Below are 13,127 nucleotides of genomic sequence, written 5' to 3' on the forward strand. Positions count from 1 at the left end.
GGAAGGAAGGAAGGAAGGAAGGAGCGACCTGCCTCCTGCTGCTGCTGTATGTCTCGAAAGGCTTTCGGCGAATTTCGTTCCAGGTCTCTTTTGCTTCTTTACTTCTTTTATTCTTTGCTTACACACACACACACACACACACACAGAGAGAGAGAGAGAGAGAGAGAGAGAGAGAGAGAGTACTCTCAATATTAAGACCTGTATTTGTCATGTCAGTGGAAAACCCACAGAGGCTCATCAAGAGCAAGTCTATCCTTCACTCACTGCACTCTCTCTCTCTCTCTCTCTCTCTCTCTCTCTCTCTCTCTCTCTCTCTCAGGGTGGCTTCACGGGAAAATTGAGAGATTATTCACTGCCTCCTTCACTCTCCCACTGCTGAGACAGGGAGGAGGAGGAGGAGGAGGAGGAGGAGGAGGACGAAGACTTCCACATTACACGTCACTGAACATACCTTTATGTACCCTTCCGTTTCAACACCTCCCCCTCCCCCATCTCCCTCCCTAGCATTTTCTAGGCCCTCCTCCCTCCCTCCCTCCCTTAGTCTCCCATTCTTCCCACATGACCAAGCCACCTGAAAGAAGCACTCTGCTCCATCTTTTCTGTGCTTCTTTTATGCTGTACTGCTGTCACTGAAAGGAAAGGAAAGGAAAGGAAATGCTTCTTTCTTTCTGATGTGTCAAAGTGTTGATTTCAAGTGAATAGATAAATAATTAAGACAGATAAATACCTTATTCAAATGTTTAATTGTACTAACATTAAGGCCATATTCAACGGGGATCTCTCCTAACATAAATAGAGAACTGTACCCCCTTAATTCAAGTTGTGTTGTTCCATATATGTGCATTGCCATGTTTGCTTATCAGTAAGGATCACCTTAAGAGTTTGAGACCCATATGCATATATATATATATATATATATATATATATATATATATATATATATATATATATATGTGTGTGTGTGTGTGTGTGTGTGTGTGTGTGTGTGTGTGTGTGTGTGCTGGATGACTCAAAATATGAAGTTAGAGAGACAAGGCTTGTGGATCCAATGGTGCCTTTCCTGGTGTTCTGAAATTGCTCCCAATACAGAGAATATATATAACATTCACTCTTGCTGCATTCTCCCATGCCTTTTATGTCTTCTGCCTCACATCCTAGTTTGTGGCCCATTGCCAAAATGTTGTTTTTGGTCAGTCTGACAAGTATTGGGGACATTTTCAGATCATTGTCATGTGTCAGAACAGTGTCAAATAATCCTCTGAATTCTGTCTGCATACAGATGAGGAAATGACTAAGAACTGCTGGATATTGTTATCATTTGTTTGTTTGTTTGTTTTTGTTCTGTCAGCCTCCTTTGTGTTGTTTTGCAGGGGAAGAAAGTCCAGTAGTGGTCATTCATGAAGGTTCTGCTGACATGTTTATACACTCATAAGGCTTCTTCTTCTTCTTCTTTATTTAGCTGCATTTCAAGTTCCACTTGTAAAAGTGACAATGTTGAAAATGTTATTTAACATTGTTTTTTTTTCCATTGTTCTGCTTTGACATGATTTTATGACTCTTGAGATTTATTTGTTTATCTTTTGTTTCCTTTTCTTGGACCGTATTTGAGATCCTGTTGCATTTTTATAACTATAATATTGCAGTCGATAGACTTATTTTATATATATATATATATATATATATATATATATATATATATATATATATATATATATATATATATATATATATATATATATATATATATCAGTATATCTATCTATCTACATACAAATACTGAAAAGCCAAGGATGCTTTTGTCATAGTTTGGTGAATGTTTGAGCTTTGCAAATATACTGAATGCTTACATTGTATGTTTTATTAGCCATGTTATGCATAGATAATTAAGTAGTTTTAGTAACAAGGTTTCATACTGAAATGGAAAACCATTTGATTTTTGAGAATAAAAATATAATGTCAACTTTATCATAATCTTTTGTGATATGCATTTTGTAAAGCTTCAAATGCATACAACTTATGATACTGACTGTATACATACATCTACTGTATCTACAAACATGGAAAACAAGAAAACTGCAGAAGAAAGTCATTCAAAATCATTCAAAGATTAATTCAACAGAACCACAAATGGAGTTGATGAGAATTGCAATCAAAGGCAAAGTCAGTCAGTCAGTCAGAAGATTCAACTTGCAGAAAGTTTGATCAACTTGTCAAGAGAATAAGTATATTACCAAAATTATTTCTTGATAAAAATGCAGTAGTGAGTGAGTGAGTGAGTGAGTCAGTCAGTCAGCCAGACTGTTGACCTTCCAAAAGCATGACTGAAGCAGAAGAGGCAATCAATGAATACTGGGAAAGTGGAAATGTGTTTTGGGTCTCAGAAGACAAAAACCTCCTCAGTTTCTTCAGATGAGATCAACTGATGAAGGAATGAAGGAAGTCTCTATGGACACGTTATCAGAAACTCTGAAATGTCAAGAGAGAGAGAGAGAGAGAGAGAGAGAGAGAGAGAGAGAGAGAGAGAGAGAGAGAGAGAGAGAGAGAGAGAGAGAGAGAGACTTTTTCAATTTATTAAAGGGAAGGGAAACCAATAATATATGGATGGCAAGAGGAGAAATAAAAACTTGAGGAGGTGAAATAAGAGAAAGACTTTCATGTCTAATTGAACTTGGATAATAATCATGGGTACAGTTATACTGCTGTCTTCCTCCACCACCTTTGGAGAGAGAGAGAGAGAGAGAGAGAGAGAGAGAGAGAGAGAGAGAGAGAGAGAGAGAGAGAGAGAGAGAGAGAGAGAGAGAGAGAGAGAGAGACTGTCTGGGACTTTCTCCTCAGCAGATTCTAATACAATAAAGTCCACGTATGACCTTTCTATACATATGAACAAAGGCAGTAAGTGTACAGTCTTTGAAAAGGTAGGAGGAGGAGGAGGCCTATTATTGAAACAAAGAACTTTTTGAGACAGAACTGGAAAAATTAGGGAAAAGTCACCAAGCACTGGAGTTACTCAACTCAGATTCAGTTGTAAAAATGGGAAGAACTGGAAGGAACTGATCAAAGGCACAGAGAAAATAAAAGAACACAAACCAGGAGGTCCTAGGAGGAGGAGGAGGAGGAGGAGGAGGAGAGAGCTGTTTCAGAGCCAAACACCTGCTGCTACTGCTACTACTTCTTGAGGCCAGTGACAGGAAGGAAGGAAGGAAGGAAGGAAGGAAGGAAGGAAGAAAGAGGTCCAGTGTCGTACCGGATGTGTTTTGAGCAGACGGCAAATCCCGAGGAGCGTCTTCTGGTGAGTTTTACAGCCACATTTTTCTTCTTCATCATTTATTGTTTTATAGAATAAATGAATATATAAATTGTAGCCTTAATTAATTAACCCATTAATGGCCAGTGGCAGGAAATCCTACCAACAAATTGAAACAGGTTTATACAAAATACTCGGAGGAAGTTCAGAGAATCACTGGCTAATAGGATATTAACAAACATGTCTAATCTTTTTGCTGCTGACTGAGAAGGAGCCACATTCCCGTAGGAGGGGGAGGAGGAGGAGTAGGACTCCAAGTATAAGAAGCCTCGTGTCATTTTAAACTTGAGTGAGCGAGTGAAGGGGTCAGAATCAGTAGCATCACCAACTTGTTAACAAATGGAAGTCGTCTTCTACTTCTTCTTCTTCTTACTCCTCTATGTCTTTTACTCTGTGTCTTTTACAAATCAATATGGCTGAATGCAATGCTCTAAGGATGAAGAACCTCTTGAATTACACAATGGTGAACCCTCTAACTAACATTATTGTGAAAGTAGACAAGAGAGAACAATTACTGTAAGTGTGGAGGATTCCTACCACTGGCCATCGCATTGGTGTGAACAGAGTGACCTGTCCGGATTCTCCACCTAATATTTCGATACAGTCATTTCATTCACATCTTTGCATTTGTATCATTTCACACTCCTTCATAAACTTGCACCCTTGCAATAATAGGCGCTCATAAATTTATATGAACACGTGCACATGACCATATTAGTTTGCACATTTGAACACATTTGAAAGTACAAGCACTTCCTTTCAGGTACAAATATATATGTATATATATATATATATATATATATAATGAAACATGTATGTATGTATGTATGTATGTATGTATGTATAATATATATATATATATATATATATATATATATATATATATATATATATATATATAGATAAATATATAAATAGGTAAACAGATAGACAGATAGATACACCCATGCACACACACACACACACACACACACACACACACACACACATATATATATATATATATATATATATATATATATATATATCCAGTATATATATATATATATATATATATATATATATATATATATATATATATATATATGACAACCATGATCACATCTTCCTAATGAAATATAACGATGAAATTGTGATGGTGTTCGATCCGGCATTAGTGCCATAACTGTAAAGACCAGACTTACAGTATATCTTGGGCTAACCAACACAGTTGGTTGTATAATGCACGTGAACTTTTAAAAGAAGGATCACTGTATTATATCGTTGCAATGACTTAATTGCAATCACTTTTAAAAGAGATATTTAGAAGCTGCAAATATAACTAAGCCTTACTTTCCAGAGTAAGGTCAACTGACAACGTATCCTGGACCTAGGCTCATGTACTGAGCCATTTCATTTTACAAGAGGATTTCATTGCCACTGCATCATACAGTTTCTCGCTTTTGGAGAGAGCAGATATTGGAAGCTACATTACAATGGCATTTATCATTCATTTAGGGCAATGTTCACTGACAGCGAAACCGTGAGCTCTCTCATCTATAGACTAGGCCCATGATTTTTGCTAAAATATTACGTTATACGGATTCAAGTTACGAAATCATTAAAGCCCGTCCCTTTCAAGAGTCTATGTCAGTGTGGCTGTAGAATAATCAGACTGATTAGACACGCACAGCAATCATTTTCACATGCAAAAATACGCAACGTGTATTGCCTGCCTGTCAAGCTCATCGCTGAAGGACAATTTGCTACCAGATGGTAGCATAAATTTGTGGATATATTTCATATGATCTACAAAAATATGCCATCAAAATGGCAAAATAAGAAGACTTAATAGTATTATGGAAAAAAAAACAAGCGTGGAGTCTGTTGAGGGCGAGATTAGAAATGATTCTGAATAGGTCGCTGACGGTGGGTTGGCGCTGGAGCCAGTTTGCACGAAGAAGAAGAAGAAGACGATCTGGTTCTTCCGGATCTCGGTTTGCACAGGAACCAGCATGCAATCAATGGTCAGGCAGCGTCATGCAGCAACGGCTGATAAACATCCAAAGGCATCCACAGATCAAAAAGAATAATATCAGTAATTTATCTTTATAGATACCTGTGTGTGAGACTTAATTAATATCATAGAAGAGTCAAACATTCTCGTGACTTATTGTTAGACCTCAGCTAGCAGACACTTCGGTAAAAATGGGACCACGCCCCGGCCCTATGTGCACGAGATGAGCCGTTTCATATTAGTGACGTCATTTCCACACTTCGGCAGCACAGGAACTCTCTCTCTCTCTCTCTCTCTCTCTCTCTCTCTCTCTCTCTCTCTCTCTCTCTTTAGTCTTTTTCGTTTTCAAACGTTTCATTCGCGAAGGCCAGCATCCTGATTTCAGAGAGTGAGAGAGAGAGAGAGAGAGAGAGAGAGGGGGGGGGGCGAATTAAGAAACACCAATGAAATCATTCAAACGGCCAAGAATCAAGCGTATACATAGCGAGGGAGAACAGGTGTGCCATAGATTCGTAACGTAACGGAGTATGCCGGACAGAAAGCGGCCTTACGGGCTGAGACAATAAGGGCGAGAATAGCATGAAACCGGTTAGACACATTCGTCTCTATTACCTCTTTCAGAATCTCGCCGGACGAAGTCGCAGCAGTTGCTGATCTATTTTTAACACTAAACATCTCGACTTCACTGATGGACGTTGTAAGCATACGTTGGAAGAAAGAGAATTGAAAGCTGATTGTGACGGTATATATCTAATATATGAAATCGACTGTCCAAGAATTTTGTGGCGAAAAAATTGATTGTGTGGACAAAGTGGACTGTAGGCCTAGGCTTTTGATGTTGTTACTTGGTCAAAAGACCGCCAAAAGCCTTATGTAGCAACACCACGAGGCTCCCTTTGCGGTTTCTGAATTACGGGGAGATCATAATTATCTCTCAACCCATTCATTGCTAACGAACATAACACGCTAATATCATTAATGACCAGTACCACAATGAAGTACTTTTACTTACTGAGCAGTCCCTGTAGATAGACATGGACTCTGATCATAAGTTGCTGTGAAATACGACGAGAGGTACGCGCCTCTCTCTCTCTCTCTCTCTCTCTCTCTCTTCTCTCTCTCTCTCTATCTGAACACAATAAAAGTTAATCAGATCAAATTTGTTCACCATTCTTAAAACGGAAACACAGCAAATTGGAACAAAAATGGAGGATATTGAAACGCATTTGTTGAATTTAAAGTCAAAAATTATTTTAATAACTAAAGGTTAAACATATCAAAGAGTACTTACATAAGAGACAATAAAATGAATTACTCAAATGGGAATTAATTATAACTCAAAGGCACTTTTTGAGCAAGTTTCAACAAAGTTCAGGATAATAAGGGCAATCGCCCTTTCTAAGTCCACACACAAGTACATCACTACACGACTCTAGATATTATCAGGTCTACTCAAAAGCTGAGCCAAGAAGCTGGACCTAAGTTCCGTCCTGCATTCCGGCTTTATTGGGGAAAAAGAGACAAGTTGTACAATAACCACGAATACACAACAGACTTACAAAGTTCACGTGAACAGAAAAAACTTGAAGATAATTCCAAATATAACATTGCGTAGTTTCAACATATTGGTTCAATGTGTGAATGAATTGGTGGTGTGTGATAATACAATTTAGGGCGACGTCACGCCCATACAGTGCACGCACATACGCATATACGCTCACAGAGGGGCGTGCAGAGAGGCGATCAGAATGGCGAACAACCACCCTTCCTTTCCCCTCCCGATCTGGACCTCGATTAATGGCTTCTCTGGCGAGGGGTACAAACAAGATCTGATAACACCTTCACCTATTACTATAAGTGGTGCAATGCATTCATTCACTAAGAGTTATTTCATATATAAAAATGAATTATTATAACTAAAACAGTAGGCCTATTCTAGACTTCATGTTAGAATCATAGTCAAAATCGGGCAAAATAATGTCAGAGTGTTGAGTGTCATTCTCGAATTAGATGTGGTTCTTTCACCCTTATTATCATGACACGCAACAGAGACGTCTACATATTTCTACAAAATACATAAGCATGCGAATATATTTGGATTTCACGCGAATACAAATACGAATACAGTGACATAGTTCTTGTCTGTGGATGACCTGACAGACGGCAATTCACAACGAAAATCAAATCAGTAATTTCTTATGAGATGATGATCTTGATAACTCTCCAGGAAGACACAGATCGCTTGCAAACAACTGAATCCACAAAAACATCAGCAGGAAAAAATTGTTGTGAGAAGAATTCTCACAAATCTTTTCGCGCGTGAACAGGACGAACTTTTCAGTCAGTGGCGTGCATTGCTTTTCACTTGTAATACTTGCATATAGTACTTTAGTACTTATAAGTATACTTTTGGAGAAATACCACCGAATGATGATTGCAATAGCATTTATTATTATCACTTATGGAATGACTAGTCGGGCAAGCATCTACTGATGCCAGACCCCGGGAGGGAGGGAAGGAGAGCAGATGAGTAGAGCAGATTATAACAAGCGATTTTTGTTCCCTCGAGTGAAGTTACCGAATGTAGCAGAGACTAGTCTCTCTCTCTCTCTCTCTCTCTCTCTCTTCTCTCTCTCTCTCTCTCTCTCTCTCCGGAGACAAGGTTTTCACTTGAGTGAATGACGATGCTTTAATATTCGATTCTTGAGAAATCCTTCGTTATTTAATCTAATTACTTTTATTGTTTTGAGGTTTACCGAGAGAGAGAGAGAGAGAGAGAGAGAGAGAGAGAGAGAGAGAGAGAGAGAGAGTTGGGGTAGGGAGGTCCCGTCTCGTCTCGAGTCCAGAGGAAATGGTACTTACAGTAGATATCACCTCAGCGTTCGTGTGCAAGACCTCGATCCAGACTTCAGCTTCACTCAGTCGCTGCAATCGTTGTCGGTAAAATTGACGAAAATCGACGAGATTGAAGTCGCTTCTACTGAAATTGAATATGAAAGCCTCTGATAATAAATGAAGGAAGCCCTTGTGCTGCATGTTGTGGAGGGCAGCTGAGGAGGACGAAGTTGCAGCTGATGAAGCAATGTGAACAACGGGAGAAACGGAAATGTCATGACGGCGTCGAACGACAACAAAAGGCGGAGAATGGGCGCAAACGAATGATATAGGTACGTTTCAAAGATATAATGAAGTCCTTCCAATACACACAACGCAATGCAAGATATGAAAAATATGAGGCAAAACTGCCTAAGAGATCAGGAACTGAAACCACCTCCACATTCATTATCTAGAGCAGGGGTTTTCAACCTTTTTCTCCCCACGTACCATTTTGGGTATTTTTAATGTGAGTAATGTAGCCCCATCACTTTGTATAAAGTAGAAAACAAAACAAACGCAGAAAAACATTCCATTGTGTATATTTGCAAGTACTGTACTGAAGGGAAGTAAGTACACACCTCTCCTGACATAACCAACAATATTGTAAACACAAAGAATTCCATAAAATAAAGAAAATTGTTGATAATTATTTACCTGTTGCTATGCAGTCAGTGGGCGGCCAGGCCCCTAACCCTAACACCCGTGGGGAGATGATTAACTGACCCAGTGTAACCCCCTGGGGTACGCGTAACCCCAGGCTGAAAACCCCTGATCTAGAGAAAGGCGAGGTATAGATGAGGACTGCCTCTTCATGTTCTCAATCCTAGTATATAACCCTCCACATAACTGAATCAGAGCAGGCCTGCAGTAGAAGTCTCAAACACCGTGACATCAAGGCAAAAGGAAGTCTTGAGGAGTGGGAGGAAGGAAAGTTCAATATCAGAAACAGTCAACCTTGCGAAAGAAAAGCAAAAAGAGAAGAAAAGATGACGTTTGTGGAGTACCTAAACGATTGTCATTGCAGACGTGTGGTGCCAATGAGCTTATGATAGTAACTAATAATGTACAAGCATCTAAGGAACATGACAAAAGACAGACCTACGAGTGAGAACAGCAGAGCGCACCCATTGAGCGAAACCTGCAACGAAGGTAAAACAAACGGTAAAAGATGAAATGTATTATAAGATAAATAATTAACATCGTGAATACGCACATAAACACAAACGCATATCCGAGAACTCTTCAGTATGTGCATACAGGCAACGCTACCGTAGGAAACAACAAACGTAGGGCTCAATTAGGTCAAACCTTTTGACCTGATTATCTTCTATGAAAAACCTTCAGCAATCAACCATCGACCTGAGAGAGTTTAAGAGATGAACTGGGCCCCAGAGGGGCCTACCAGGAAGACTCAGCTGGTTCCCGGCAAGGAATAAAATAATGTTGGCCAAAAACGAGACCCAATTTCTCTCAAAATTAGGGCCAGGCTTCATTCAGAAAAAGGACGAAGCTTTGATGGTATGCTCATTTTTATTGAACTTTATTTGTAATCTCCTAATTTTATATATATATATATATATATATATATGTATATATATATATACTCTTCTTATATAACTATATATATATATTATATATATACTATATATATCTATATTATATATATATATATATACATATACTGTATATACTATGCATATATACTATATATATGCATAATATAGTAAATACATATATACTATATATATATATATATATATATATATTATATATATAACATATATATATATATATATATATATATATATATATATATATATATATATATATATGGGTGTGTTTGTTTGAATTCAGTGAAGGACATCCTTATACATAAATACTATCGAGCATACATGCAGTAGTATTAATAAAAATTCCCCTATTATATATATATATATATATATATATATATATATATATATATATATATATATATATATATATATATATATAAACACTTCTGCTTATTTGTTTGTTTGTTGTGTTTGTATGAATCTATCAATGACGCTCATTATTCGCATAAATCCTCACAACAATATTAATAAGTGCGTAAAATTTGTCAATCCTTCAGAAGGACACTGCTTTTGCTGCAGTCATACCTATGCCAGATGGTGGTGCCGTCTAAAATTATGCCTGCAGCAAAAAAAAAAAAAATGCCCTGTGAGAATGCACATGACATTGGAGTACGTGATATTCTCGCCCAAATGTGTTGCGTAATCTGCAAGGAACGTGACCTAATTCATGTTATTTTTTTTCTCCTTTCTATCTATGCCAATTCTGAATGATTCAGTACTTGTGCAGTAATTGAACGCTTTATCCTCTTTGATACAAAAATGTTTCCTTTATTAATTAGGAAATCTGTCGTCTTCGGTAGACTAATTAGGCTTGATTAATATTTATATGTAAATAAATTTAAGTTTTAACTAATATTTATATAGAAGTATATATAAAGTTTTAACTATACTTAACTCGAGAAGCAATGTACAACCATCCAAAAAAACGACACTGTAGTTAACTTAAATCTGACATATAGGAAGACATTATTTGATCATTACATACAAATAAACCATACAAAGTATAAAAGTACCAAATTTATACATATATTGTTGTGAGAATATCAATTCACAACCATTATCAAAACAAGTTTTCATAATATGAAATTTAATAAAAACTGACCTTTTTCTTAATTTATTTGACCCTGTAAAAACGGCAGTTATTAAACAACTTAAAAGGCAATTTGTACTGATTAAATGAAGTAAGTAGAGTACGGACGAAAATCGTTACTTGTGATCTCTAAAGTGGAATGTACTAGGGATAGAAACAGCAACAGGAAAATATAAGATTTGCATAGTTTGTAAGTTAACTTCAACAAAGATTCTTCATGCACCTTTCAGTGCAGTAATTCCCACTTTCTTTTGACATGAACATTCCTCCACATTATTTGGTTTGACGTCTGCTTCTTTGCCCCAGAAATCAAGAGATGGCACCCTCCCCATGCTTTTGGTCACCCTAAAATGCTCTACCTCCTCCAAAGGCAACACTGCAGCTTCCTTTGGGGTTGTTTCCCTCTTTACCCTTCGGCCGTGATGACAACTTTAGGTTGCCAGTCACAAAACAAAAAAAGAACAATACGACTTCTTCCAGCAAATAATAATAATAATAATAATAATAATAATAATAATAATAATAATAATAATAATAATAAGATGAAATGAAATAATATAGGAAGGATATAGTCATAAGCGAAGCAGGCAGGCACATCTTTACAACTTAACGTTACTCTTGTTTCTTTAAAAGCAAGTCACCTATGTTCCGAGTCAGTAACTGAGGTACACTAATATTGCCCTAGAATGAATAATCTTCTTTTTCTATGGTCAACAGTTTCTCAAGCTTTGTTTTAAGGCATCTCACCGTGATTTTTGTGGAAATAAGAATAGTACCTCGCATCAGATCCTGACCTAAACCGGTCCATATTATGATAATCAAACTTCACCTAGGTGAAGTACGAGTATACTTGGTCTTTAACATTTAATGTCATATTAATCTCATTTTTCAATAGCCAGACGCAACACGTTTAACAGAAGTAAACATCGCAATTTATTCAAAATGATTATAGATTATCCATTTTAAAGCCACGGGTAAAATATCAAGAAGTGGATACGGATATCTCTTAATATAATTTGGTCTCACTTGCTTTTAGTAATCTGTTCATAAAAAAAAATCTGGGCTTTGGGGGTCTACAAAATGGCGAATAATCGGAGATGTAAATTCTAATTTGCCACGTTTCCTGAGGAGGGGTAAAACCGAAAGTAACACTGTTTGTGCCCTTCAGCGACGTTCGCCTCTACGGCATAGTTAAGTTAAAGTATACCTTAGTGTAACCAGACCGCTAACAGCTCTCCTAGGTATATTGAGATAGACTTATTTTACGTGGCTAAGAACCAATTGGTTACCTAGCAACGGGACCTACAGCTTATTGTGGAATCCGAACCACATTATACCGAGAAATGAATCTCTATCACCAGAAATAAATTCCTCTAATTCTTCATTGGCCGGTCGGAGACTCGAACTTGGGCCTAGCAGAGCGCTAGCCGAGAACTCTACCGACTCGTCCAACGAGGAACTGCTGCAAAGCATATCAAGTGACATGTCTTTTACACGAATAAGTGATTTGCAGGATTACCATAATGTTTCAACTGCTGTTACATAAAGGGCAATAAGCATGACATAAGCAGTTCCGACATTCTTGTTATTGATTAATGAAAATGAAATAAAGTATTTAGGATAAAATTAGAATTTCCATTTTCTCGAATATGCTTTTATTTTACTATATTTACAACAAAAATGTACTCTAATAATAGCAAGTTGCAAATAAAACATCAGATAATTGAAACTTACTAACTGTCCTGAGCAATTAGACATAATCATCTAAATTAGGTAATGCATTAGTTATTACTTGATGATGACCTTCCTAGACGAGGCAAGAAGAGCAAGAGTTCTTGGATATACAGTTTCGAAATGAGAAAGATATAAGAAATTTTAAATAAACAACAACTTGTTCCAATTTTGGTTTTCTATGAGAAAACTTTTCCTTTAGTTTTGTCCGCCCTTTTTCTGTCCGCCCTCAGATCTTAAAAACTACTGAGGCTAGATGGCTGCAAATTGGTATGTTGATCATCCACCCTCCAATCATCAAACATACCAAATTGCAGCCCTCTAGCCTCAGTAGTTTTTATTTTAGTTAAGGTTAAAGTTAGCCATAATCGTGCGTCTGGCAACGCTGCAGGACAGGCCACCACCGGCCGTGGCTGGCTTCGTGGACCGCCAGTTTATATAAATACCAGCATTATACGCAGTAAGAAAATTGTCTTCGGCGCATTTTTCATTTGTTTCATATTGCCATCACTAGTT

The 13,127-nt window shown here is 37.3% G+C and overlaps 1 protein-coding gene across 1 annotated transcript in view; it reads left to right on the top strand.

The window, feature by feature from the left end:
* The window catches only part of LOC136838022 (uncharacterized), a 47,377-nt gene extending 46,498 nt beyond the window's left edge, over window positions 1-879 (top strand). Inside the window, exon 4 of the mRNA XM_067102884.1 lies at window positions 1-879. This exon is cut by the window's left edge and continues 361 nt beyond it. The gene's annotated coding sequence lies outside the window, so the exon portion shown is untranslated.
* The last annotated feature ends 12,248 nt before the right edge of the window (window positions 880-13,127 follow it).

Source organism: Macrobrachium rosenbergii, unplaced genomic scaffold (assembly GCF_040412425.1).
Source record: "Macrobrachium rosenbergii isolate ZJJX-2024 unplaced genomic scaffold, ASM4041242v1 13908, whole genome shotgun sequence".
Classification (NCBI taxonomy): Eukaryota; Metazoa; Arthropoda; class Malacostraca; order Decapoda; family Palaemonidae; genus Macrobrachium; species Macrobrachium rosenbergii.